The following is a 24,950-nucleotide window of genomic DNA, read 5'->3' as shown; positions in this document are numbered from 1 at the left end:
GGTCCACTCTGAAGAGCTGTGCTTTGCCTTGTCCATTGGCTGAGCTGCGAATTAGCATTTAAACCAGGGACACTTGATTGTACAGGAAAAGGATCTTTGAAAAGGCTTCTCTGAGCAGCTTCATGTTCTTTGTGTGACTCACAACTTCCTGGGTGGCTGGAGCCAGAGAAGCCAAGTCTGGTCTTTACCTGACACCATAAATTGTTATTTGTCTAATTGCAAGATTTATTTTTGTTTTTTTTTGCTATAAAAGCCCCAACGGAAGCTTGAGGGCCTCTTGCCCACCCAGATACATAAAGCTCTTCAGCATGCATGCTTGTAGGTCCAGCTTTGTATTATTGACAGCTTTGGATTTTTTATTTTCTTGTTTTTTTTGTTTAATGTGTTTGCTGTCTTGATGGCTCCGTCAATATACGTTCTGTGCTGAAAAAGTGTCAATATATATTTAAAAGGAGAAAGGGAGGGAGGGAGTGGTGCCAAAAATACTCATCCAGAGTTTGGAAATGGAAGGCAAATTGCAAGTTTGTCAATAGTGTGATTGGGAGCCTTTTAAGTAGTGAATCACTTGATGCTAGCTATTGTAAATATTGATGTAAAGGTGCTATGAAATTGATGGTGCACAGTTAAACCTTCCTCCAAATGCTGATCTATTTATGCTGCCTCACTTAGCACCAGATCCAAAGGCCCCTGAAGGTAACAGTAGTCGTCACCAAGTTGTTCACAAGCATGGTGTAATTTCAGCAAGTTCACAGAATCCTGGGGTAGGAGCATTTTCTTACAGTTTTTATTAAATTAGGCAAAACAGTCTCCAGAATGTGCCTTTTTATTTATTTTTTTTTTTTAATGTAACAGCAGGAAAAAATGCTTTAGAGTGACACTCAGAGAAAGGTATCACTGTCTGCCTTAGCTTTTCCTGCTGTAAAGTTGGACCCTGAAAACAGTATTCATCTCCCAGCAGAAATCATTGTGTGGGGCTGAGGTCTGAATCTGAGCAGATCTGGGCTGAATGTTCTTTTGAACAGTACCTGGGTGAAATTTGCTGTGTCTGCAGAGTCCCTCCCTGAATGCTGGATCTGATCAAAGTAAAACTTTTGAGTTGTGATGCCAAAACTGTGGACCTCATAAATGATTAATGGAACTTCTAGCCAGCACAAGCACCATTCTGCCAAATTTGAGGGAATTCTTTATCTCACTGACCCTTGTCTCTACAAAATCTTATTTTATCCTCTCAGAGGCATGTAACTGTCCCAAAATCTGTACATTAGATTAAATCTTAATTTAGAAGTAATGAGTTATTATTGATGCCTAGATCCCACAAAAGGCTTTAACACCATCAGCACAGCCATATTTGCCAAATATTTAATGTACTGGATGTACATGGAAGAGCCTGGCCAGCACTGTCCAAATACTGGATTTTGTTTTGTTTCCATGCAGATACCTACATGGAAGGAAAGTTTTAATGTGGGGTGAGCACCTGAAAACCTGAGGAATAAACGGGAATTCAAGCTTCACCAAGATCAATCAGAGTTTTGCAGTTGTTGGCCTGAATGGCACTGGCACGTGGATTTTTGGAGGTCCCCGAATGAAAATCCATTCCTCAATCTTTGCAAAGTCGAGTATTTAATTCAGCCAAACCCTTGTGACACCACGACTCTTGCCTGGAGTGTTAGCATACCTGAGCTCCAGGTGGAGAAAGGAATTAATGAGGAAGAAAATCCAGCAGGAGAGTTACTCATGCTCACTTTCTTTTGGTGTAGCTGTCTATTGCAGCACATCTGCATTTTCACCCTTTTCTCCCCACTTCCCCCCATCCTTTTCCCAGGAAATAAAGTGAAAGAATTCAGCTGTGGGCAAGTCTGGAACGGGTCTGGTTCTTCCCCTGTGGTTTCCATCAGAGAGAAAGCTGTGATTAATGGTGGCAGGGCCCTTGGGAGCCTGGGAGGTGAGATGGCAGCAGGAGCAGGAAATGACAGGTCCATGGGATTGCCTGCTCCCCTGGAACAGGTGTCGCAGGAGGAAATGCCGCAGAGGAGTTTCAGTGCTGCAGGCAGAGCTGAGAGGGGAGGATGTGTTTGCAAAAGGGCATCTTCACTCGCTTATGGAGTGCATGTGTTGTGCTAAGTGTCCTCAAATCCCTGTGGTGATGCAGAAACCTGTAACAATAAATAGCAGGATCTGTTGTGTCCTCTGGGACCACAGCTATCATGCTTCCAAACAGGAGTCTCCTGCTCCGTGGTGAGCTGTGACAGATAAACCTCCAGTAAGTTCTGGGGTAAACACTGGAACATGCATAATTTAACCTGAAATCTTGAATTGCTCCCATTCACACAGTTTTGCATAGAAGCAGTAATAACCCTTCCAAAATCCTCAGCAGCCTGCTCCCCCAATCTATTCCACGTTTTAAACACCTGACAGGTAAAAATTTCTGGTGAGTTAGGGCTGCAAAATATAATTATTTGTCTGTCTTTCCACTCTACTTCCTGCCCCCTTGTTTTCAGGGACATTCTCATTTAAAATTTCCCCCTGAGTAAAGAAACAGCGAAAAGCCCTCAGTGTGCCACTTATGGGATTGGTAGGAGTATAAGAAAGTGGATAAATCAGCTGAGAAGTGAGAAATTTAGCAGATTATGTACATAGATCATGTTTTAAAAATGAGTAGCAGCTCGCCCTCTTAATTTTAAAATGTTCATGGATATTTTTGGAAAAAGCGATAGCTGAACATTTAATAATAGGAAAGACTTTTATAAGCCAAGACACTCAGTGTCTGTAAAGAATTTTACAAACATGAGCATAACTATTCTTGATGACTCATCTGTAAGTAGCTATCATTATTTCTTCTCTTCAGATGGGGGAAGTGGCATCCAGAGAGACCAAGATACTCACAAAAGCAGCATGTATTAAGACAAAAAAAAAGACTAGTAAATGATCTTGTTACTTCAGTTCACTGCCTGAAATTATTGGAATAAAAACACACCCAAAAGTTCCAGGATCATGTTTCACACTGAAATACACAGAAGAAGAACACCCCAAGGAAAATAGAAATAATTTAATTCAGAGGCTGTAAAGAACACCCATGTCTTTTGAGATAATCACAATTCTCAGACCAGGCTCAGCTGTAACAGAATATTTAGCAACTCTCCAAAAGCTAACATTCTTCCCCACTGCAATATCCATTACATTTTCTTTCATATGCAATCCAATATTTCTCTCCTAGACCTAGGAACAGAATTCAGTAGTGTGGATTCCTTTTGCTTCCTTGCTGGTTTCCAAGTAGGTGCTGAAGGCCACAAAGGAGAACTTCGTAATTCCCATGGTTTGAAGCAGTCTTTTAGAGAGGCAAAATCTGTTAGAATAATTCCTACATTACTGACTGAAAGGTCCATCAGAGGGCTGCCCCCAGTTAAAAGCTGAATTTTGCTATGAGTTTGGTGAAGGACAAAACTGATCTTACAAGAAAATGGTAAAACTGTAAGGTCTGAAGAGACCTCAGATTAAGCTATTTTTCTGCATCCTTCTTCTCAATAAAAATGATTTTGCTCTTGGTGTTCTGAGCTCTAGATTCTCATCCTATGTACCAGTCCTAGGTAAGAGTCACAAGCTGTATTGATATGATATGATAAAAGAATATCAAAATCACTGATGAAATGCAATATTTACAAATGTATAATCAGGATTTAGGACCTTACTAAGGGAAAGGCCAAGGCCTACTTTGTGTATTTTCCTCTTCCTCAATTAGAGAAGTGAAAAATGGTTTTCTTCTGGCTAGAGCTCTAGCATTTACCACTGCAATGTTCATCTCAGACAGCCACATAAACCATGGCAGGACCTTAAAAAGGATATCCTTTCCAATACCTGCCCCCAGGATGGGATTTCCCAATCATGCCTTCACTTTTATGAAAGCACTTTTGTCTGTTGTTGTGTGTAATCATTGAGCTTTTTCTTTCTCCTCACACTTGCTGTGCAGCCTTGGTTTCATCTGGGCTGTGTTTCTCATTTCAGTTTGTGGTTTAACTCTTCATGTTCTTTCAAGCCATTTTCCTCTGCTGCTAGAAAACCAGCAGGTGATGCCTGGCCCTGCAGAAATGCTGGTGCTGCTCTGGCCCCAGCTAAGCCTGCTGATCCCTGCTGCTCCTGGAGAATGATATCAAGGCCTTCCAAGTGCCAGCATTCATCTCTTCCTTTTCAGAGCTGCTGACTAGCAGCCTTTGTTCCCTCCCTGGGCTCAGCACTACTCTGTAACTTTCCAACATCTGCTTACATTTCTTCAGCCTGACACCGCTGTTTAAGCCAGCTGCTTGAATTTCATTGAGCTGGAACTGAGCTGGTCACTGTCTGATTAACACAGCGGAAAATGTGGAAGGGAGATGGTTGAGGGGGTTCCTCAGCAGTGCACATGTGTTGGGAAGGCTCACAGCTCTCCCCAGGTCCCTCTCTATGGCTCAGGAAAGGCTTTGAGGGGCACTGTGCCTTCCTGTAAGATTCAGGGGAGCAGCAAGCAGCAGAGAGGGGCCACAGATTCTGCCCAGAGGTTTTTTTCTGGCCACAGAGGCTGTCAGCTCTGTCTGAATCTTAGGCTTCTGAAAACATCTCATTTACAAGGGGCGTGGTGGGAAGCTCCACAGGGGTATTAGCACCGTCAGTTCCATTACAGGAACATGACGTCTGTCTTTTCCTCCCATGTCCTCCTTGTCTTTCTGCTGATCACTCAAACTCTGCAGAATCACTTTCTATTTTCAGCTTTTCCCAGTATTTTTGCACACATCTTCCGCCTTCTGTCCTGTTCTCATCCTGGTTGCTTTCACTTTCTGTGGCATCTCTCCCCACTCCCCCTTCACTGGTATGCCTTTGTTTAATTGTTCCTATTCTTTCCTTATAAAATCTCAGTTCTCCTTTTGCTTCACATTTGCTCTTCTTCACTTCTATTATAATTTATCAGCTTTTGAATTGCACAGGTCTTAAAATTATTACAAAAGGTATTAAATTATATCCATATTATGATTCAACTCAGATGAAAATCGAATATGGGAATGTTTAAATGCAAATGGCTTCAAAATTGCATTCAAAGAGTTGAATAAGTGCTACAGTTTTGAAGGGGTGGCCATGCCAAAAGATCATGTGTGTCAGTACACGTGTGTGTGCAGAGTCACACCCAGAAATAACCCTGATGCAGCTGACTGTTAAACTGATGAGTTTAAGACATTTTCCAAAGGTTTCTGGCACACTGAATCCACACAGGCAACTATTCCCGTCTGTGTGCTGGCTGGAAGCTGCGCTGCTGCTCTATGGGCCTTTGAAAGCAGGAGGTCTGTTATGTGCAAGAGAGGTGATTTTTTTTTTTTTTTGGTACTTCTGCTTTGCTTGTCAGAGTTAATTCATTTAAAAATAGGCCAATTTACAGCGTTTCAGAGCGCCACAGCCCATTTTAGGATTGAAACAGTCTTGATTTTCCAGTTAGCTGCAATTACTGGTAAAGGCAAGGCAGACTGCCTCAGAGAATGACCTCCTATAATTCTTCCCAGGTGCCAAACCACATGTTCAGATGCTAAAATCATTGCAATAGGCACAAACACCAGTAATATCCAATGTCTTATTTTTATGGGTAAGAACTGTTTCTGTCCTTTAGAGCTCAGTGACAACCACTCATTTTCCTTTCATTGTTCACTGAGCATTTGGTTTATTGCAGCCTGCGTGGAGGATCCATTTCTGTGAGATCAGGGCTGGGCAGATGTGAGCAGCAGTCATCTTCTGAAGGGGTCAAACCATTATTTAGCTTTTTATTTACTTAAGCACTGGGATGAGGTGTGGCCAGAAAGGACTTAATGATGTACATAAGGCAAAATAAACTCCACCACTCCTTACTCTGACCAGATGCTGGTCTCCAGAGTCATTGGAAGGGATATTATAGGTCTAGATTCTCACACATTCTCTCTCAGAGCTCTTCCAGATATTTCATGTTGATTTCCCCTTATGCATAAGCAGTTACACAGTTGACTTGTCTAATGTCTATATTAATTTTGGTACATTTTTAATTAGCAGATAGCTAATTAATGTGGTATAAAGTTATCTTCTTAAATGTTAATTGAATATGTAAACATTCTTTACAAGGTAACGTTCAGAGGAAAAAATATGTAATATGCATTTGTTGCCTGTGTCATTCTGAATTAATTACATGACAACCAGATTTATCCCTTCCCAACTTGAGAACCCTCAATAAGTACTCTTTTAAGAATCAATTGATACTAAATTAATATGTACTGGCTGTCCTATTTAATTTAAATTAGTTTTTCCAACAAGTTCCAGTGTTGCTGATAGACACGGCGGTCCCCAGTGGCACAGAGCATTTTCAGCTGAGATCACACGAGGGTGCTGTGAGAAAAGGCTTGGTGCTGCCAGCCCTGGGCACACAGCCTCCTCCTTTCCTCCTCACAACCAAGAGCTTCCTACATAGCAATCCTTAAGGAAGTGTCATGTGCTGACCCTCATTCCTGGGGTGCCTGCAGCTCAGGGCTGTGCCAGGGCTGCCCCCCTACACGGGGTTCCTGGCACAGATGGTGAGGTCAGGAACCTTCTCCCCTGGCCAGGTGGGGACTGAGGGCCCCATTCCTGCTCTCCCCTTTCCATCCCCACCCTGGTGTGACCCAGGAAGATGGAGGTGGCTATTTCAGTCCATTGATATTGCCAGCCTCAGGAGAACAGCACGACTGAGCCCCCAGGGGCTGAGCTTTGGCGTGGATGCACGGCAACAACGTTCACATGGAATTTAGGATGTGAATGAAATCCTGAACCTCAGCAAAATGGTGGCAGAGTCAGCCTTTGCTTTCATCACACTGAGAGGCTGTTCATGAATGAGAAAGGTCTCTGCTGCTGCATTTAACAGCTTCTGTGCCCAGGCAGGGACCACGGGAACCTGACTGAGTAGCTTTTCTGCCTTCACTGCCAATGATTGTGATTTAATTTGGGGCTGGTTAAATCTCCAGCCATCCCTGAGCGTTTCATAAATAACCTTGAAGAATCACCACGCTCAGGGGATGGAAGTGTTGCAGATGGGTTGGATGAAAGACAGAGGTAAAACCTCCTGCCCAAAGCCATAATGTGATATCACAACAGCTCCCAGGAGCTCTGGCTGTCAGCTTCTCCCTGTAAACAGAAGGTCACAATTCCTTTCTCAGGTAGCTGCACTTCCTGACCTCTCTCTGGACAGGCAGTCCGTCATAATAAGAAAAATAAAACCCCTGGAATTCAGACTAGACCCTGTGAGCACGGGCCTGATCTGGCTCTCTGAGGGCAAAGCAAAAGATCCCTTTTAGCCTTTTGTGGTATGAGAATGACAAAGGGTGATGATTGAAGGCTCCGATTTTCAGAGGTGCTTAGACCTAGGGCCTGCTAGTAACTTCAGGAGGAGTTTGAAATCCTTAGCCTTAAAGCCACAAGTGAAGGCTTGCCCAAGGTCACATAGGCAGCCTTTGCAGTGCTGTGGCAGCAGTAAATTTGGCCAATTCTCTTGTTTCAGTTTGCCGCTGTTACTAAACTTTTCTTTAAGGAGGTTTGCCCCATTTGTTGCAGCTGAAAAAGCTGTTCTTACAGCTTGAAGCAGATGAAAGAATCTGAATACATTGTATTGTAATCATTAAATACCAGTTTTCTATTGAATATAAGCAGAACACCTATTTTTAGTTAGAAAGCGGCTGTTAGGTTACACAATATCTTTTATGGCTGAAGTAATGAAGCAAGCTGGCACAAACCAAATGTCACTTGACTGTTTGCAAATTGAGCAGCAACAGGAACAGCAGGTGGTCCGTCAGCTCCAGACTTCCATGTTAAAACAATAGCTGCAGCAATAATGCTAAATAAATAGAACCCCAGCAATCCTTGTGCTCTACCACGGGGGGTTTGAATGCTGAAGGCCCACTTTTATAAATCACCTCACAAAATTATTGCTGCAGCTTTACTTTTATCATTACTTCCTCAATTTTTCTGTTGTTGAACATTAGGATTTTTATCCCTATATCCCTGTAGTCAAGAGCTGCAGATAAGACGGATGCTGTCCTGGAGCTCCAGGGTGCCTTTTTATTGTACCTGACTGCTGCATCTAGTGTTGGCTAGAGTATTGCAAACCCTAAAAGTAGGAACATATGACCAACTGAAAACATCTAGCAATTACAGCAAAATTTCTAAAATAGGTATGTATGACAGCAGTATTCTTGGAGCATTTCTCCCAGCTTCACTAAACATGAGCTGTTCAGTTGGCTTCCCCATGCCCACCCTCCTGGCAGAAAAGCCACTCAGTGTGGAGCATTTTGTGACACTGTGCCTCTGCAGGTACGTGTGAGGACTTCAGATTGCCATGTAACAGCTAAGAATTCTAAACTGCAAGACAGAAGTTAGGCTAAGAAAATCTCAAGGTGTCCAGAAATGCTGAAAATGTGCAGATATCTATCACCGTTAGCCTACTTCCTTCTTCTTCTATTTCATATTTTTATTATCATCATTATCAACATCAGTGTAATTACTATCATTACGTACAGCACCATTTCTATTTTTTGTCCCCAGTGAAGAGCACCACTGACCAGGAGGGGGGCAGTGGAAGAAGATGCTTGTCCATACAGAGATGGAGCAGCCTGTGCCTGAATCAGTTTGCACAGCTCTCACTGTTTGGCACTTAAAGTGATGATGTACTTAGTGTGAGGAGAGTTCGCCTCTCATTCCATGGGGAGGATGGCACTGGTGCAGAAGGAAAGGCCTGGGATAAACAGCACCTTGGATGCAGAAGCAATAAGAAACAGCTGATAAAGGGAAATTCTAAGGGAGTTTTGTGGGTCTGGAAGAAGAAGGTGAAAGTCAGCATTATAAAAACGATACCAACAGAGGCTTTATCTCAACAAAGTTTAGTTTCATGTATACAACATTTAGTATCTAGTATTTATCTTGTGCATAAAAGCCCTCCCAGGGGTGCTACAAGACATACCCAACACCTAGTTATCGCTATTAGAAGACAATGAAAGACAACATTAATGCTGAGTACATAGAGCAGATACAAAATTTTAATTTTTAATAATTTTCAGTACATTCCCATGAAATTTCAGATCCTGTGAAGCAAGCAATCAAGAAATGCAGCTTGCAAGTATAGCAGAGCAGTTCAGATCTCCTAGGAGCAGTCCAGCCTCATTCCACATGTTCCAGTTGCCCCAGATTCCAATTTGAGGGGGCTATATGTGAATTCATGAAAAAAAAAATTATCGCAGGACAAAACCCACTATGCTGAAACATTCCAATGCTGAAACTGTTTGAAAGTAGATTTCCTCAATAAACTGAAAATTAGAAACAGCACAGAGCAGGTTAATAGATTTCTCGTGATAGGCCCTGGAGCATGAGCAGTTGGAGATGGAGTTCCAGAGGCTGTGCATAGGCACACCCTCTGTGACAGTGACACACCTACTGCATTTGCACACACCTGGTTGGTGTCAGGGGCACTTGGCCTCAGTGAAAATGAGGTACTGTAAAGCAGGGACAGCATGGAAAAGATTTAGCAGCACCCTAGCACGTAGATGCCGCGGGATTCCAGATTAGCAGAGCCCAGGCTGAGAAGGAAGCATTGAGCTCTAAGAGGTGTAACACACAGGGAGATTGCTGCAAAGCTGACAGCCCCAAAGATCATACAAATCCTTAAAGTGAAGCATTAAACAGGTCCTTGTCGGCTGAGTGGCATGTCTGTTAAACCTTCTAAAGCAACACAATCAACTCCTGTCTGGAAATTCAGATCCATATTTGTGTCAACATTTGTGCTCTCCGGTGTCAGCTGAGATATCCTCTTCTCTGCTTGTCTCCTGAAATTATTACCAGACCCTGGGAGAGCAAAAGCTGTTTTTGTGAGTAGCTGGTTCTGATACTGTAAAACCAATCCACTCTTCATTCCTTGGGATGCTGGTGACAGTGGGAGTCTAACCACAAATTGTTGGCACTTCATGGGGAAGGGCAAAAAGCAGAGCCATACACCAATGGCTGCGTTTTGCAAAGTGTGCTGGCTTTGGCTGGGCTAAAGCCAGTTTTCTTCACAGTATTGGGCCTGCCCAGAAAGCAGAATTGATCCTGCAGAGATGTTTGTGGTCCTGCTGAGCAGGGCTCACAGCATCCTAGTGTTTTCTGCTTCTCACCCCAGCCCTGTGAGGAGGCTGAGGGTGCACAAGAACTTGGGGGGCACACAGGGCTAATTCTAGACTCTACGGCATCATGCTGAGTGTGCAGAGCTGGGCAAGGAGAGGGGGAAGGGGAGACACTCAGGGGGATGCTATTTGTCCCCCCAAACCTGGGACAGAGCCTTGCTTTCCTGGGCGGCCCAACATCTGCCTGCCCATGTGAGAGGGGAACCAACTCCTTGTCTCTCTTTGCTTGCACACATGGCTTTGATTTACATTCTTTATCTCAGCCCAGGAGCTTTTCCACTTTACTCCTCCCTTCCTCTGCCCAGTCCTGCTGCTGGGGCACGCAGGCAGGGACAGGGTGGTCCTTGCTGCTTGCTGGGGTGAAATCACAACTCAAATGCACTCCAAACTGTGGTAGAGGGGATGCCCAGTGCCCACACACCCTCATTGTGGTCTGGGGGCTGTAGGAGCTGCCAGCTGTACTGTAGATCCCCAGTGTTCACACACACCCTCATTGTGGTCTGGGGGCTGCAGGAGCTGGCAGATGTGCTGTGGATCCCCAGTGTTCACACACACCCTCATTGTGGTCTGGGGGCTGCAGGAGCTGGCAGATGTGCTGTGGATCCCCAGTGCTCACACACACAACCCCATTGTGGTCTGGGGGTGCTGCAGGAACTGGCAGATGGGCTGTTTGCCCACACTGGTGTTGGGTCCTTGGGCTGGGGATGTCCCCTGTGGGTGCAGCTCATGTCTCGGCTCCTCTAATGAGGGCAGAGTCCTGCTCCTTGTGCCTGCTTTACTGGCTGTGACAACACAGAAGCTCTTTAAGTGGAATTAAAAACCCTCCCTGCCCTTAATGTGCGTGAGAACAAAATTACTTTTTTCAGCAAGATGCTCTCATTTTGTGAAACTTCAATGAAAGCTCAAACTCCCTGTTTCTTCAAGAATAACCTAGTTTGAGGAGTATAATACTAATAAATGCATTAGAACTATTTTTAAGTAAGCAAAGACTGCATGATAGTCATCCAAATTAATGAAGGGTATGAACCTAAAATTGATTATGTAAACTGCATTAAATCCCTGCACAGATTTAATGATTTAAATTCAAATTTAATTTAGAGTTAACTCAAACACTAACTTGAATTAAAACCACTTTAATTCTGAATGAGAGTACCCAGAATTGGGCTTTAGCATAAGTCAAGAAAATCTGCTTTATGCAAAGATTTTCTTAATCTGTGTTGTTTTTTTCTTCATGCCTGTAAGTCAGTAGATTCAATACAGTGGGCTCTGAAAGAGATTCTGTGCTTGGAAGTAGAGCATGACTCACCAAAATGCATAAGCAGCCCCCAGTTATAAATATAGGAGAAAACTTACATTTTCCTGCTAATTAAATCCCTAAAGGAGAGCTTAGTCTTGCACTTTTCAGAAGAAGAGGAATTCCTTGCTCTGATGTCCAGGGCAGTGGGCTGGGGCCTTGGATCCAAACCCTGTCCTCTAGGAACAGAGCTGGAAGGAAAAGGAAGTTACACGTTACTGACTCCTGTTATAGGAGTTCATAAATCCCAGAAATCTAAAGGAAATCTTTACTGCTAGAAATGAGTTGGAAGCCCACAGTTTGCTGATGCTGATGCCAAACTGTGTCCATCCCACCCTGGGCCTGGCCAGGGCCAGCAGTGCCCAGGGAGCCCTCCTGGGGCACAGTGGGGTGGGCAGCAGAGCCTGCAGGGCAGGGGGAGAGCACTGCAGTGGGCCCCCAGATGGGGGAGGATTAGCACTGACTCCATGATTCACAGAATGCTGATCTCTTTTTATATATAAGAAAATTTTCACTGAAAGAATAATAAATCATGGAATGCTCTTCCCAGGGAGGTGGTGGAATCACCATCTCTGGTTGTGTTTAAAAAAAGCCTGGACATGGCACTTGGTGCTATGATCTGGGTGAGGTGTTACGGCAGAAGTTGGACTCGATGATCTTAGAGGTCTCTTCCAACCTCTTCTTTCTGTGATTCTATCATTGTTAGGAAACCCATTGCTCTTTTATATCCTAGTTGTTATAGGTAGGCCTAATTGGTCCACCAGTCCAAACACCATCACCACTGGCTAATAAGGAAACCACCCTTTGGTAAACAAATTTCCATAGCACATTCCACATGTTCACAACCACAGGTGCAGCAAGAGAAGACAAGTATTGTTTCTCATTCTTTTCTCTGCTCTTCACACAGCCTTTCCCAGGACGATGCCTGGGACAGCTGTGTGTGTTTCTCTCTGTGGCCAGGGAGCTGCTGCCACAGGGGGACAGCAGCTAGAGGGGCCCTGGGTTAGGGAGTGAAGCTGAGCTCAGTGAGGAAGGGGGCTGTGGGTGTGTGCTAATTTTTCTTCCTTTCTCACAATCCTGCTCTATTTTTACTTGGCAATGAATTAGATTAATCTTCCACAAGCAAGCACTTTTTTGCCTGTGAAGTCAGCTGGGAAGGGCTCCCCCTTCATGTTGCGGCATGAACTTTTCCATTCTATTCCCTGTCAAGGAGGGGTGTAGGCTACTGCTGAGCCTCACCTTGGTCAGGTCAGGTCAGGTCTGAGAAATGCTGTGAGGAGTGGTGGTTGTTTAATACCCTCAGCCTCACAAAGGCATGGCGCAGTGCTTTGGTAGTCACCTGGAACATCTGCTGAGGCAGCTGGGGGTTGGTTATCCACACCTGTGTGCCCTGCCTTCCTGGAGGGGACACTGGTGCCACCCATCATCATTCCAGCTCCTGTCCCCCTAAGCTGAGTGCAACTAAAATGGCAACAAGGGATGGGAAAGGACCAGCTCAGTCCTTTTGGGTGGGTGTGAGTGGGACAGCTTCCCCTCCTCCATGCAAAGGATTTTGCTGGAAACAGGGCTTGAATTTCTGAGGCCAGACGAGAGGCTGGCTGGGCAGGAGAGCTTTGCAGGCTGCCTGCCCTGAACAGGCTGGGTTTCTCTTTAAGAAGGCACACGGTGTGCTCCAGCTTAATGTGACGTGTTAAGCAAGAACATCTGCTTATGGAGAGATAGATATGCTGAAACATTTACTGATGTTTTGCTTCCTCCCCTCGTGTCACCTGAAATCGATCATCTCACCATGGCATCCCATCACAGTCCTGCTTGCAAATCCAGGCAAGCAGGGCAGTGGTGCACAGCCTTTAGAGAATGATTAGTGGTCTGTCAGGCTCACATCTAAACATGGGCACTGCCTCAGATGTGTTACCTATAAATCTGTTTGTCAGCAGCTGAGGAACATATGTGCCTCCTCTTCCTTAAACATAAAAACATTAATTACGTTATATTGCACCACGCTAATGGGCAACACAGAGACAGAAGCTTGCCAAAGCTTTAATTTTAACCATAAATCTGGTGGGTCTGGAATGGTGATTCAAGCTGAGAGACGAAGATAAAGCTGAAGTCAGGTGTGTAGGAACAAGACTTAGTGGGGGTGGACAGGAAGGCTTGGAAAATTAGCACAGACTGGCTGAAATACTTGAAAATGAGGCTGTAAAACTACAGTCCTCCCTGGACAAGGGAGAGAAGAGATTGCAGTTCACTAAGAGATTCTCTTCGGACTTTCTGTAATAGTTGAAGGATAAAAAGTTTCTTCTTGCCTACTGTTGTATCCTGGCTTCCTACTGTTTGGTTTTGCTGTCCCTCTCTTTTTCTTCCCTGGTGTAATCATCTAAGCACAGAGGGAATACTGAACAAGCAGCCCTTGGTGTCCTTTTTGCTGGCTGGATTTTCATTTTAAATAGAGCAGATCAGGAGAAAAGATGAGGCACAGCAGGTAGCTTGCACTGTCCTCTGTGTCTGGATAAAAGCAACAAGAAGGAACATCCAGATTATTTATCAACAGAAACAGGAGGAGTATGGAAATCTGTGTGTGCCATTAAACATGAAAGGCACCAGGATAGGTTCTCCCATTGCTTAAGTGCTGTGCCATCACTCAAAGGGTTTATCAGATGGAGCAGTGCTGCTGCTTTGGGAAGGAGAGCTGAAGGCAGCAGCTTCCATTGCTCTGTGCCCTGCCTGCCCCACTGCCCCACTCTGCTCCTCCCAGTTCTGCCTCAGCCCTGCCTGGCTCCCTGAGCAGCTGATGCCCACAAAATCCACCACAAAAATCAAGGCAAAGATGTACAGGCAGAGATTTCTGCTGCCCTTGCCCCGTTCTGCCTTCTTCCACCCCAGGGAAAAGGGCACTAGCTCCTCTTTCTGAAATTTGTGTGGATTCCCTCTGAGCTCCCTGCCTTCATTTCAGGGTTTGACTGCAGAGTTTCAGAGCCACCTGGTCGTGCACAGGTTGCAAATCTAAAACAACGCAGCAACCGGCATCACATAAGGGGGTTTTGGTACTAGATCTTGAAAATCTTCTCTTCCTGACTGCTTGTGTCCACTCTTTTAAGGAGGAGGCAATTACATTGGAGATGGGGCTCTGCTGAAGGGAAATCTACACCTTTCTCATGTGTTTATTTAATTCTTTTGTCTCTTATACAAATTCATCTCCACAAGTTCTTAATCCTTTCCATGCTTCTTCTCCCTTCTGATGTGGAAAGTTTTCAGAAACTCAGTATTTGAGCTACAGATGTGTTTGCCTTGACTGAGCAGTGCTTTAATTCATCTCAATCCAGCTTCATCAGGCCATGTTAGCACTATCACTAAAAGGGCAAAAAGCTGGATTACCATCTACAGATAATCAGGCCAGAATTTCGGATCTCCCAGATTGTTTAGAAATTCTGTAAGGTCCATGACTTTTTTTGTTGTTTCCCTGGGCAGGAACCACAACATGGAAAATGCTTTCTATTTACCCCTTGGCTAAAGGAACTTAATTGGCTGCCAGATGAATGAGCCTGGAGAAGAGAGAGTAGCAGCAGAGGATGGCAACTCATCTGACACAAAATCCAGGCTGGGGTGCAGCTGCTGTGGGGGCGTTTCTGCCCTGTCAGAGCAGCACAGGATGTATCTATCACAGAGCAGAACTCTGAATATTCACTGTGCACTGGACAGCAATATTTCATTTCATGCATCATTAGGAACCTGTATTGATTCCAAGTTGTCATATAACCTCGTCCTTCACTTGCTTCAAAGCAAAAGGGGGGGGGAAATAAAATGTCTCCTTCCCAAGTCACTGGATAACTTTAAAACTTGGGTACTTGAAGAAATGTATTTCTTCATGTCATCTCTGCTGGGGACTTCGGTGCTGGTGCAGCATCTATGACTTGGAAACCAGCAAGGACTCCAGTGAAGGTCTTTGTTTCAGCATAACATAGGTTTGCTTAGCCCACAACACTTGTACCTCATCTCCCTGTCAGTGGTTTGATTTGGAATAACTTTCAGTGCAAATATAGTAAAAAGAGAGGGAATAAAAGAGAATAAACTGGCACAGTAGCTGGTGTTGGTCTCTGCAGCCAGCTGAGCTGGCTGGGAGGTGCATGCTCCTGGGCAGAGCTTTTGGTGCTCTCTGGTGTGATCCTGTGTAGCAGAATATCAGCTTAAAATAAAAATGGCACCTTATTTCCGTTTGAAGCTGGATTTCAGTCAATTTGCTGTTGGTGCCTAGAGCTATAGGTGAGTTTGGGGCCCAGATTTTGGCTAAGAAAAGTGAAAGGATTCAGTGATACTGAAGCTGAGTTGTCCAACACTAACACTTCCCTGCTGGAGAAGGCAGAGTGTTTTTTGAGGAACAGCAGAAGTGTTGGATAATGGAATCTCCCCCCCCAGCTGCAGCACATCAGCTGGACCATGGCCTTCCCAAGGGTTTTCTCTGGACTGTGAGGGGGGTGTTGGCCCCCTTGTGAACTCATTGTTCACCCCATTGTGTTTAGGGTGAAAAGATCCCAGGCAGGATGATCTGGGAAGACTCAATCAGCTCTGATAGTATCCTTCAAATGGCCACTGCTCATTTCTAGCCACAGTCTTTGGCAGGTTATTCATATTTTTAAGTGGATTTTCCAAGAATCACACATGCTTGTCACTCTCAAAGGGAGGCTGAAAATGTTTATAAGTAGAAGGAAGGCCCCTCTAAGACTGAAAGAGGGCATTTAAGAGGAGTGTTGCCTCTGTCTCATGACAGTCCCTCTTCCTCAAGAACTGGGAAAGGAGAAAAAAGATGAAAATTTAGCTGGCATTAGCTCCAGCTGAACTTACTGACATCCATCTTCTCAGTAAAAAAACACTTTGAAGGCTTATTACCTGCTTTTAACAGCAGAAACTGCCTCCTTGCCACTAATCTGTGCATCAACGTGTCCCAGCATGGGGGGTAATGCACTACAGAAAATAGCATCCATTTCATATATTATCTGCTTTCTGAGAGAGACACAATACCCTCTCTAAGGTGTATGGCAAAGACTGTCAGGGACTCATTCCTTCCATGAAAAGGCAATATTTGTTGTACATGAAACAGTCCAGGGTAGAATAAGAGCTTTGCATTCCTTTCTGACTGTAATTTAACAAAAAACCCTTTTTCTTGTATTTCTGTCTCTCATTGTTTGACATTGTTTTATTCTTCCTGTATCTTCAGATCCCACAGCATCTGGTGGCAAATCAAACGTGGTAAAATGTTGGTTTTGAGCTTAATAATATTTTCCAAGTCATTTATTTACCAAATGGTCTTGGTGGAAATGCTTTGTTCCTTATGTTAACAGGTGGAGCGTACTGAGTGTGAATGTGTGGGTAATCAAAGCAATGCAAGTCTCTCAAGGTGGTGTGTTCAACTTGGACATGTTCTCAGTGACTGAGGCTTCATGCTTTGACTGTCTCCTAGCCACTCCTCCCAAACGCAGGCATGGATTTTGCTATCACATTTCTTTAACTGTGGTTTGTTTTTCTGGTTTTTTTAATATTGCAAGGCCGTGGTGGCCCTTATCAGGGAATGGGCTTACCCAGTACAAACCTGAAAGGTCAAGATTTGGATAGGAAGTGTCCTCCTCATTTTCAGACCCAAGCCAGACCTTGGCACTCTGTGGTCTCTCCTTGGCAGGCTGAGCTTGTCTTTAGGCTTTCCAGATGTATCTTGTTCTCCAGGTGTTTACTCTTCCAAACAGAACAGAAGCAGCAGTAAAAGGTCCAAATGATGTTCTGTACATTGTCTTTGGATCAGGGCACATCCAGTCGAATGTTAGATACCTAAATTCTACAGGACAAAGGAAATGAATAAAGAAACATTATAAGTAAAATAGCCTTATTTTTTTTAATTGAACAACTACATCTTTCTTTCAAAGAATGATAATTTTTTTAATCAGATTTCTTTTTCTTGAAATTTCTACAGAATTAATATGTTATCCTCCATCACCTCTCTGGTGCCCAAACATAAGGGGCTTTTACAATATGATAACATTAAAAAATAGAACTAGAAATATATCTGTTAATCAACAAAAGAGAAACCCATTATAATGGCATCAGACTGCCTAAAATCATAACCCTTCTAATGTAAGAGCAGTGGGTAAATTCAAACTGTAAACTTACACTTGGATGTGGTTTGGGTGTTTTTCCAATCCACAACAGGAGCAGATGCAGATTATTTTTTGGATGAGACATCCCTCTTTTCGAATGATTTCACATGCTAACTTTGCTTGGGAACTGCTCCTGTTGGTGACCATGTGTTCAGCACATCTGCTTTGGCTTGTTGTTTTCTCTGAGACTGACAATATTGTGGCAAGGCGTCAGAGTGAACTGAGGTGAAGGAAAGGGAAAAGGAAAATTAACATGAAAGAGCTGCATTGCAAGCTCAAAGGAACCCTGAGAGACTTTCCATCCCTTGATCCTCCATGTGGATATCAGGATAGGTGTAGAGGGATTTGGAGAGGTGGGAGGAACTGACAGACTTGAAGTAATACCTGGGCTTGCCTTGTCACAGTCAAAAAATTAGCTCAGTCAGACACACTGGGAGAACATTTTCTGACTCTTAGCCCATGGGAGAGGATGCCTTCAGAAAGTTGGGAAAATCCTGCCAATGACTCATCAAGGCTGGTTTCACTGGTCACTGCATACTGCACTCATTCATCAAGCCAAGAGGATTTCAATCCATAATGTCAAACTAAAAGTTGTGTATTAGACATACATGCACTTAGCTATGCATAACCTGTGGGATTGGTGTCAACAAATAAATCACAGAGCTGGCTTCCAAACTGAATTTACCAAAATTCCTTCTCTCTACCTGTCTCTTTCCACTGAGATTCACACATAAAATCCAGTGGTTTTCATCTTCTTTAAGAATTTTCATCTTCCCTCATTTTCTCTTTCCTATTTCCCTTTCCCTTTCCCTTTCTCATTTCCCTTTCCCTTTCTCATTTCCATTTCCCTTTTCCCTTTCTCTTTCCCATCTCCTCCCTTTCATTGCTGACTTCTCACAGCGTCATTTGGTGGCTCCTGCCACATGGTCTGTACACTCATGTCCATGTGGCATCACTCTCTAGAGGTACATGACAAAAGAGGAGGCTGAGATGGCTTTTAAAGCAGGCCAGTGATGCAGATGAGGACTGGGTAAAGAATTTGCCTGTCAGGTTCAAGTCTCACTCATATGAAGCATTTTTTATGGCCATCACAAAGAATCTTGCAAGATAGATATATAAAGACATAAGAGTTGAAGGGTTTTTTGTTAATATGCAGAAAATAGAGCAGTAAATCATGTAGTAAAGGTTTAATTTGACGTGGGATGTGCACTCTAGTGCTTAGTCTAGAAAAGTACTTATATACAGATTTTAAATATAAGGATGTGAGTAGGCTCAGTGCAGAATTCTGTTGGTGTGGGGATGGATGCACTGAAAAATACTCTCCAAAATACTCTCCAAATACTCTTTCCAAAAATACAGGAAAAATCCTCTCTTCTCCTTATGGGCTTGGGCTGCATGAGGCAGGCTCAGCTCAGCTTCCCTGTGCTCCCTGTGCAAGCACATTGACTGCTCTGATGTTCATGTCTCACTTTTCTTAACTGCCAACCCAAGCATCTCAACCAGCAGCAAAAATTCCTGACATTCTCCAAGGAGTGGCAGAGTATTACAAACCCAGAGATGGCAGGGCTACCAAGCTACTCTGCTGTGTTCACTGTAGAATGGACAATGTTTTAACTGGGTAATTATTTTAATTGTTCTTACTAAGCAGGAGGTAAAAAGTCCTGCTCTTTCCAGCAGCTCTGGCCTAAGCTTTGTTTTTTTGTCTATTAATTTAGGTGTGTCTGTAGAGACAGTTTCTCTCACCTTTCATCTTACAGCCTGTCTTGCTTTTCACAGCTTGTTCCCCATCTCCACTCAGTAATCAAGTCCCAAATATAGAGAGAGCATTTTTGAGATTACAGCCTGGACACTTTGGTAGCCTTTTGGCAAAACCAGAGGCTCTCGAGCTCTATTTTCTGGAGTATTTAGTTACTAAAAAAATTAATCCTTGCCTGCTTATTCTATTTTTCAGAGACACAATCAGAATTTTTCTGCTAAATGGGTCGAGTACTTTATAATATCAAAGAATTTGTGCCAGGGTTGACCTTACTGTGACTGGACCTCCCTCCTTGGAGAAGGTTAGAAGCTGCATGGGCAGGCACAGATGGGAGAGGTTTATTGCAGGAATGGGAGCCCAGCTGATGAACTGCAGTGCTAGGTGAGGTATTTTATTCAGCATTTAGCTTTGTCTTGCGTGTCTGCAGCCTATTAATCCATTCCCAGGAGACCTATTGTAATTTTCCAGACACTTGAAAATTTTCAAGCAGATGTCACTTTAAACAAAACCAAAAAACTTGGAGATGTATCTGCTGTTCCTTTCTGGTGTCTGCAAGCAATAATTTCTACACTAAAGTTGTGCATTCTTAAAGTAAGAGAGGGACAGGCTGCAATATCTGACTGGCAGCAATATTCTTTACATTTAAAAATGGAAATGTGGAAAAGGGATGCCTCATGTTGGAGAAGGAAAATTTGGGAGTGAGCACTTGGTTTTAATCCTGAAAAGGTCTGGAATAGTCAGCTTCAAACTGGGATGTGTCTTGCTAGGAAAAACCTTTACATAAGCCTTTTTATCAGCCCCACTCAGGCAGATAATAAAATTACCTGGAAGACGAATAGGGAAATGCACTTAGGAAAACACCAGTGCCAAAAGCTTTGCTAAGTGACATTTAAGTAGGGATCTTGTCTGCAGGTGGCTCACACCTGAGGAATTTGAAATTTATTGTCATAGTATGGTTACAACCTCCCATTTGCCCTACTCCATACAAAGATGTTTGAAACTGGAAAATCAATGTATCCCCCTCCTTTGCAAGCTAACAGATTCCCTGCACACACCCAGCCTTCTGCATCATTTGAGGGCAACAGTATCAAGGTGTGTCTGTAGGGACAGCTACTCTCACCTTTCCTCCTACAGCTTCTCCAGTTCCCAAGGGATTTTGTTACCTGCACATGTAGGTGACAGATGAATACACTCATTTTTCCAGGTACCTCACTTGCAGCTGTTTCTGTGCAAGGTTCAGGATGCTGATTGCTCAGTGTGGTGAGAGTGTTGGGCAGCTGAGGTGATGCTGTCCAGCAGCTTTCCTTGTCCTCTTGAGCAACATCAGGGCAGATGTGGGAGGGCTGAACAAGAGCACAGCAAACCTGACAGCTCTTGCTCAGCCACCTTCCGACTGTGCCATTACAGGTTCTCAGGAGGGTGCTCCTTTTTCCCCTGTGTCAGAAAAAAAGAGGAGCATAAGCAGAACTTGTTTTCTGTCTCTCCCACTCAACAGTTAACAAAACAAGAACACTTGTGAAGCTGGATGCCCCAGTCACTCCCTGAGTGCTGAGGTGGTGAAGTATTAAGAATTTTGCTGGCTCAGTCAGGTCACTTCATGAGCATCAGAAAATCAGGCAGTGGACTGTGTTACCCATCTGTCAGGAAAGCTACCAAACAGCTTTCAATTAATGATTTTTCAGGAGGAATGCAGATTGCCTTCACCTGGGACAGGCTGCTGCAGGCCAGAGTCTGTGCTCCACAGAGCAGAGCTGCTCCAGCACAGCCAGTGCAGCTTTGGCAGCCTGTGACAGCTGACGGTACAGCCTGTGCTAATTTTTGCTTAAGCCTTGTACAACAAAATGCTTTAACACATGCTGAGTGCGAGGTTTCTCAGTAGTTCCAGGTAATAATGAGATTCTGCTTGAACTCTTGGTGTTTGAGTCTTCATCAGCAAAGTTGCAACTGTTCCAGCTGAACAAGTTGTGTATTGAATGCCTTCTTCCTTTGAGCTAGAGGAAAGAGTTTGCAATAATTATAGAAATAAAAGACATGGACAAAATAGGCTTAATGTGTAAAATCAAACCGTGTATCTATGAATATGTGAGAAGACATTGAGAGGGAATAATACTCATTGCACAGACCACTGAATGTGCAAGGCAAGCTCGTGCAATGCCACCTGATTTCTGGCAGGAGCTTCCCAAGGCAAGAAGTTTTCAAGGTTCTCTCCCCTTGCACTGTCATTCTCAACCCCTCCCTCGCACACTGGCAGGCCAATTACTGGGAGAGCTCAGAAGTTTCTGTCACAACTCCAGCAGTTTCTCAAAACAAGTATCAGCTTAAAAAAGCATGGGAGGTTGAAAGGGAAGAAAGCTACAGGGATATAGTTGGAGGGGGAAAAGGGAGGGAACATCAGTTGTCGACTTCCAAAGCAATTGTGGATATGGATTGCATGGAAGGCTTCTCATCAGCAGGCAGTCTGACAGGTCTATCAGGGGAGAGTTCATCTACTTCTGTAATAGTAGTTATTTGAACAACTAGAGATCGATATAGTTTCTAGGGGAGATGCTGCTATTTATTGGGAAATAGGAGAGAAACACTGGTGAAAGTTTCCTCTCTGTTTCTACAGTAACCACCATCAGAAGGACTCTGCTGGTCTTTCCTGGCTGGGGTTCAAGCCTGGATGGCTGCAGAGCCATGGCAGGCTGTGTGTGTCACCTACAGACCCCATGGCAGGCTGTGTGTGTCACCTACAGACCCCACGGCTTTGCCTCGAATCCCTCAGGGCTCAGGGGGACACACAGTGGGCAGTGAGGGATGGGTTAGCCCCTGGACGAGGTCACTTCTGAAACAGAATTCACCTCTGAATTTGCAGCTGCCTCTGATGGGGTGTTTAGGCAGGGAGCCACCCGTGGGTGCCTGTGAGTGATTCTTGTGGCCCCTGCTGCTTCCAGGCCCTCTGGAGCAGCCCTGTGTGCAGGAGCAGTGTCCTCTGAGCCCAGGAGGCACTCTGTGCCCCAGGCCAGCAGCTCATTCCTGTGCAGAAATATCCTGGGGGGAGCAGGGGAATTTCCTGGAGCAGGGGAGTGAGTCAATCTCATTCACTGCATTGAGTGACACTGCTGGCTCTGTCCCTCCACAAGGAGGGGGATGTGCAGGGGGCACTGCTGCCCTCCACCACCTCATCCCACAGGTATCCATCACTTTAAAACAACACTCTGAGGATGTGGGCACCTCAGGGTCTGATTAAGTCATGATTAGGGACACAGTAAATGCTTCTGCAAGATGCATCATCAAAGCCAGGCAGAGACACTTCTACTCTGTTAGCAAACACACTTGCAATATCTTTACCTTAAATGAGCTATAAAGTTGTCTGCTTCCCCTTCACTGTTTACTTTGTGCTCCTGTTTTCTGCACATGCTGCAATATTTTGGTCCTTTAGAGGTGTGTGTGATAAGCTCATGAATAACAAATGAGGATTTATGTTTGTGGATTGTGAAATGATATTAATGTGACTATTACTTTTAGTCTTTGCTTTTGAATGATGTATTGAGCTGCAGGTAATCCCAGAGGGATGTTATTCGGGTCTGAGCATTGAAAACGTCTCTTTCTTTTGTCTTCTCTCCTATTAAGTGTGGAATTGAATGCAGAAAAGTGAAGGGAGTAGGGCAAACACAGGCTCTCTGATTTAATGCCTTATTTTATAGTCTTAGACTCCTACCAGCTGTATCTTCTGTGTGGAGGAGGGAGAAAAAAGATGAGAAATTCTGAAGTTCTAAACCAGCTACCTTTTTGAGAGAAATTACAAAAGCCTCTCCATGCTAAATCTTGATCTCCAGTAATGAACACTGAAATTTGCTGTTTCCAGGAAACTTTCATTCACATGAAAACTCAAACCTTCCTTACTGTTTGGAAAGGAACAAATGCATTTTCTTTGCAGCTTCTGATTACCAGAACTGGGAGCTGGACTGAATTTTGCAGCCCAACATTTAGAATAATAGTAGACAAAAGCAAAGTGCTTGCAATTCTATTGGAACAAAATTGAATAGACTGTCTCTCCAAATTTACCCTTTTTTCAGCTGACTGTGATAGGATGCTATTTCTTTCAGAGGATGGTTTAAAAATATTCTGCAGGGCTGTAAATGTGACAGTAAAAATATGATGTCTGGGATGGCTTCATGCAAATATCCCCCCCTCCCTGCAAACATATTTCTAAGTAAACAGAAGATCCTGCTATCTCTTTAAATCCACTCTTCATTTCACAACATCAACAAATGTTGGTTATTATATTTGCATATCAGCAATATTTAACTTCCACTCCTACATTAGTTTTGTACCTCTGATGGTAGAACTGGCTAGACAGTAAAGGAAGTTTTGGGACAGAAGGAGAAATACCTCATTTACTATTTAAATTCTCATTTCTCCTTCAGATACACTTCTAATAAACACATTGCCATGATATCCATCAAAACCAACTTTGTCCAACCTGCAGGGGTGCTTCAAACTTCCTGGGAATTGTACCTGGGGTTTGCACTGGATCTTCTGTGGGCAGCAGCAGGTTTGCCCCAGGCAGCAGGGCTGCTCTGGAGGGGGACAGGAGGAGGGTAGCTGCTCCAGGAGGGGGACAGGAGGAGGGTGGCTGCTCCTGGAGGGGGACAGGAGGAGGGTGGCTGCTCCTGGAGGGGGACAGGAGGAGGGTGGATGCTTCTGGAGAGGGACAGGAGGAGGGTGGATGCTTCTGCAGAAGGACAGGAGGAGGGTGGATGCTTCTGGGGGGGGATAGCAGGAGGGTGGATGCTCCTGGAGGGGGACAGGAGGCAGGTGGTGTCTCCTCCAGAAGGACAGGAGGAGGGAGAATGCTCCTGCAGAGGGACAGGAGGAGGGTGGATGCTTCTGAAGAAGGACAGGAGGAGGATGGCTGCTTCTGGAGGAGGACAATAAGAGGGTGGCTGATCCCAGAGAAGGACAGGAGGAGGGTGGCTGCTCCTGGAGGGGGACAAGAGGAGTCTGGCTGCTTCTGGAAAGGGACAGGAGGAGGGTAGCTGCTCTGCTCTGCACTGCTGGGGGTGGCACAGGGCTGGGGAGAGCCAGCTGCAGAGGAAAACAGAGTGACCAGTGTGGGTTGGACCCCCCATCTCTTCCAGAGGCCACTGCTGTCCAGTCTGTGTCACAGCTGCAGGCTGTGGGCCTGAGGAAGGGACTGGTCAGGACAGCTCCCCTGAGTGAGTGGAAAGTTCCCATCTTCTCTGGGAAGCTCTGGGTGCAGGAAGGCCTTCTGCAGGACAGGTCTGGCTGGGGTCACCAAGCCACAGAGTGCTGTGTCACCTGCTCCTGTCCCCTGTGTCAGGAATGAAGAGATGTCCCCAGGTACTGCTGCTGTCAGCTCCCTGCCTTGCACAGGGTGACACTGCAAAGCCACCAGGCCCTGCTAGAAGGCTGGGCATAGGCTCCCACCTCCCCTCCTGAGGGGCCTCTAGCAAAAATACTGTGGGCAGCTGAAGGAAATGGGGGGAAAGCCTACAGCACTTGGGAGGCTTGCAGTGGGTAGGACTTGAAATGTGGTCCCTGCTATAGGGCTGAGCAGAAATGAAAAATCTGTGGCCCAAGGCTGCCTGGGG

The sequence above is a fragment of the Haemorhous mexicanus genome, chromosome 17, assembly GCF_027477595.1.
Source record: "Haemorhous mexicanus isolate bHaeMex1 chromosome 17, bHaeMex1.pri, whole genome shotgun sequence".
In the NCBI taxonomy this organism is placed as follows: domain Eukaryota; kingdom Metazoa; phylum Chordata; class Aves; order Passeriformes; family Fringillidae; genus Haemorhous; species Haemorhous mexicanus.
Note: the sequence above shows the minus strand (reverse complement) of the source record.